This window comes from Gossypium raimondii, chromosome 5 (assembly GCF_025698545.1).
Source record: "Gossypium raimondii isolate GPD5lz chromosome 5, ASM2569854v1, whole genome shotgun sequence".
Taxonomy (NCBI): Eukaryota; Viridiplantae; Streptophyta; class Magnoliopsida; order Malvales; family Malvaceae; genus Gossypium; species Gossypium raimondii.
The window spans coordinates 4,394,902-4,400,092 of record NC_068569.1 but is presented as its reverse complement, the minus strand read 5'-3'; positions in this window follow the sequence as shown (position 1 = coordinate 4,400,092).

Here is a 5,191-nt window from a genome sequence, read left to right as displayed (position 1 = left end):
AATAAAAATGTGAAAATCGAATAAATAATCAAATTAAGTGGAACGCTTCGGATTTGAGTACTTCGATCAAGTGACAAAGTGATAAGTGGTAGTTTTAGCTACACTTATCTGATCAAGAAACAAAGTGATAAGTGGTTACACTTATCGATCAAGAAACAAAGTGATAAGTGGTTACACTTATCCGATCAAGAAACAAAGTGATAAGTGGCTACACTTATCGATCAAGTGATAAAGTGATAAGTGGTAGCTTCACTACACTTATCTCGATCAAGTGGTAAAGTGATAAGTGGTAGCCTAGCTACACTTATCGATCAAGGACAAGTGATAAGAGGTCATATGGCAAAGTGAAAGTGAAGTACTCAAATTTCCATAACTGCTCCTTAATTTTGATCAAGGATGGTAAGTGGCAAATGGGCCCAAAGGAATTATGGTAAAGAATAAGTAGTAGTGAGTTTATACCAAGGAACTCACCAAAGATTGTGGTTGATGGTAAATTTAGTAATGGTGTATATTGTATAAGTGTACAAGTGTTTGGTAAGATTTATGTTTTATGCCTATGAACTTACTAAGCTTTTCTATAAGCTTACATGTGTGTGTTTATTGTTTTTGTAGATTAACGTATTTATACATTCGGAGGATCGGATCTACATCAAGAATCACACTACCCAGATATACTCCGGTAGTTTATGTTAAGCAACTTTTTGGATTTATATGGCATGTATAGGGAATTGAAGTAAAAGTAAATTTGAATGTTACGGTTGCGTTAGATATCGAAATATATACATGTTTTTAGTTTGAAATGGTTGATTGGTTGAACTTCATTAGTATTTAAATGAAGTAGATGAAATACTGGAATTGGTTGTGATTTGAAATTTGCAGGGAAGGTTAGACAATTATAAAGGGGTTATATTGAATTTTTTTTAAAAATTGCAATGGAGCAGTTCTTGGACAGCAGCATTGATGTAACTTTTAAAAATCACCAAAAATAGTGGAAATAGAATTAGAAGTTGAGTGAGATATGAAATTAAAGCTGAAAGAGTCTACTTTCATAGGAAAGAAGTGGAGTAAGCAAAAGAATTATATACTTTTAGATATTTGAATTTTAGTGAAACAGGGCAAGAATGTTTTGAAGTCCCTGTTCTGACTTTAGAAATTCATTAAAATTGTACAAAAGGAATTTTGAGTTATAATTTATATGTATAGACTCATTAATGAGTCTATTTTCAGTAGAAATAATTTTAATCACCATATGAAGCCTTTAATAAGAGATAATTAAATTTTAGTGATGAGTGGTTAGGATAGTCGATTAGTGAAACAGGGGAGACTTCAACTAATAAACTGTACTAATTGGCTAAAGCAAAAATTCTGAAAAATTTATGGTGAATAGATATATGAGTCTAGTTTTATGGAAAATTTACGGATCTAAATTTCGAGTTTCGTAGCTTGAATTATAATTATTTTAGTGACTGCTGTACAGGAGGACAGCTTTATTATGAATGATGAAATTAAATTTGAAAGTAAATTTTTATGCCCCGAACTTTTAAGTTAAGTCAAGTAACGCCTCATGCTCGACTCCGGCCATGGTCTCGGGTAAGAGGTGTTACAATACATGTCATAACACCCCACATATATCCAAGTATTCAATATTACCTAATTGACCATATAAACATATATGCTTATTTATATCAAACTTACTACCTCAAAACAAACATTAATATACTTATAGGTTTATCATCATCCAACCATTTCAATCTTACAACAAACATGGTAAACCACTTTTATACAGCAGAATATATTCACCACAAGCCATACAAATGACTAGATCCAACAAACTTATGCTAATAGTGGCCAAATTAACATATACATGCCATTATAACAAAAATTAATTTACTATTTATACCGAAATGAGCTGATGGATAGTGTGAGATATTTCTACCGAGCTTCCAACCTAACGAGCTTCCGAATTACTATAAAACAGGGAAAATAAACAGAGTAAGCTTTCAAGTTTAGTAAGTTTGTATAACATGGAATTTAACTTACCATTTAATTCACATTTAAGGTAAGCAAACTAAACATGCTCAAATCAATTTGACCAAATGCCTAAAAACATATCCTCATCAAGCATGTTAGTCATGTAATTCATATAATAACTCATACATTTCAAATACATAACATTCAATTTAAAACATATAAATATACAATTTAGTTACATGAACTTACCTTGACAAGTGTTCGTGTACACAAAAGCTACTAATCTGATATTTTTCCTTTTCCTTGATCTAACTCCGTATTGTGTCTATCTGGATCTATATGAATGAATTTAACTCAATTTAATACAATTCATATTCAATTCAGTCCAATACACAACTTTGGAAAAATTACTATTTTGCCCCTATCTTTTAATTAATTATGATTTTGTCCCTAGGCTCGGAAAATGAAATTCATACAATTTAATCCTTATTCCAAGCCTAACTGATTTTCATATATAACAACAGCAGTGCATGTATTTCATAAAATTTAGAAGTTTTTCATAAATTTTCCATCTTTTCAATTTAGTCCCTAAATCATAATTTCATCAAAATTCTCTTTAAAAAGTTGTTTATCTATTAACAACCTTTCATTTTCTACCATAAAACTTCAAAATTCATGCATACTCATCCATGGAAAAACTCTAATACTTTAATAGTTTTGCAAATTAATCCCCAAGATAGCTAGATTAAGCTATTACGATCTTGGAAACATAAAATCATGAAAAAGGGACAAGAATACTTACCTAAATAAGAAAAATAAGTTTGCTTGAGCTTAGGTTTCTATGTCTTATTTTAGGAAAGATGATGAAAATGATGATATTTTATTGTTTAATTCATTTATCATCTTTCCAATTTAATTCTTTTCTTTATTAAATTTTCCAATGATGAATAATCATTCTTATTTACTAACTCCTCTAAATGATCTACTTGCCATATAAGGACCTCAAATTTTGAATTTCATAGCTATTTGGTACCTTTAGCTACTAGAATTCAACTTTTGCATTTTATGTAATTTGGTCCTTGTCATCAAATTAAACATGTAATCGGTAAAAGCTTCTTAACGAAATTTTCATACGATATTTCTATCATAATGAAAATCATAAAATAATATTAAAATAAATTTTCTTCCGACCTCAGATTTGTGGTCCCGAAACCACTGTTCCGGTTTCACTGAAAACGGTCTGTTACAAACGTAATACATCTGATGATTTGATTTTAATTTTTGTAACTTATTTAGAAATCTTTTTACCATGCTAATAATTTTTATAGTAATTAATATTTTCTTTAAATATAAATTATGTAACTGTGTAATAATAATTTGTATTACTGAACATAACATAAGAAATTATAATACACTGTCAACTAAACATGTCTAAAAAAATTGTAATTCTTTTTAATTATAAAAGAGTATAATTATATTTTCATTCAATTACTCCATATTATCCGAACATACCATAAAAGGATAGATTTTTACTTTAATACGAAGGGGACATACTCTCTTATTAGTTTTCGGAACATAACACGTGTTGTTAACCAAGTATGATGCTGGAAATGGAAACAGAAATTACTTCAAACAGACATCCCAAACTGTTTGATTTATAACTTGCTCTTTCATTAAAGAAAAGGTCACCTAATTGTTCAACATTTGTTAAGTGAAGTAGGGTCATCGAAAATGGAGTGATGGAAATGATGGTCCGCAAGGTAAGAAGCAGCCGTGTCCCAGCCATTCATCGTATTTATTTATTTCTAGCCATTACCGGATAACTCTACCAGCGAAGCTGGGATTGTCTCCTCGGTTGCTCGGTGTCCCCTACTTGCTTTTAATTCGGACAGCTGGTACATCCATGTACTTGCAGTTGTGTTGGACCATTTATTTATTTTTATATCCTTTTAGGTTGTAAATTTGCAATCCTTCCGTCACCAAAATACAATTTCCCACGGCCTAATTTGCTGGAGTCGATCGGTGAAGTTTCCAGGAAAATGTTTCAAGGCTTGCTTGATTTTATTATATCCAGCGTTATCCCTAGACTTTACACTTAATAGGTTTTTACCACATTCATTATACTGCATTCTTATCCTACACGTGTATAATAAACAAATGCTATCCAACCAAAATTTCAGAATATTTACTGTGTCAGACCATTTTATTTATGGATCAAATTATATTGACTTAGGTATCTGGTAAAATATGATATCATGAAAACATGATACGTTATTTTATTGAACGCTATAAATTTGGTTAAATTAACAAATTATGTACGAAAAAAATTAAAAGACCTAATTTATTTAATTATTTATGTATTTGCATTAGGCGGTGTTAGGTCTGCTCGTCTCTCTTCGGCAGATCCTCAAACTGACCTACTTTTCCACCAAAAATCCGCAACTGATTTGAGGGATATTAGCATGAGTGTGGATCAATGGACAATGTTCCTCCACTCTTAATTTTGTGGTTTCATTTCACTCTTCAGCAGATGGTCATAAATTAGTGTTGTAATGGGATTAAACCATACAATGACAGTTAACAGGCAAAATTGACCAACGAACTCAAAAATCAGATGAACCGAAAAAGAAAAGAACGCAAGTAGAAGCAACATGGAAGTAGGTACGTAGCTGTAAATAACAAGTCAATGTGTGCGGGACGGAAGATGTGTGTATGATCTTTTATAATATTAGACCGCGTCAGCCTGCATCCCATGGATTGATACAATTGGATGTCTAAATTGACCCTTTAATATAACGTTACAAGTTTGGGTTAAACTTGATCAGTTCTAAGCACTTTTGTTTTTCGCCACTGACTTTTCAATTCTTGCAAAGAACGAATTCACTTTCCTTTCGAGACTAGGAATGTTGTTAGTCAAGGGAACTAACCCAAACTAAAATTAAAGAATCGCCCAAACTCTTTACTTTTCCCAAGTGAGAAGTTGAATCCTGGATCATTGGGAAACTAGAAGGGATTTTATTATACAAATTAACTAATCCACGGAACAATTAACGATTGAAGTGTAGAAGACTTAAACCAGGTGGCTTGTCAAAGTAAATTGTCAAGTAAAGAAGAGAGAAAGTTGACCACAAGACTCAAGTAAAGGCGTTGAACACTTTGATGATCAAAGTTGAATCTATTTCTGCCCCACCCAAGAAGCAATTTGCAGCAGAAACACAGA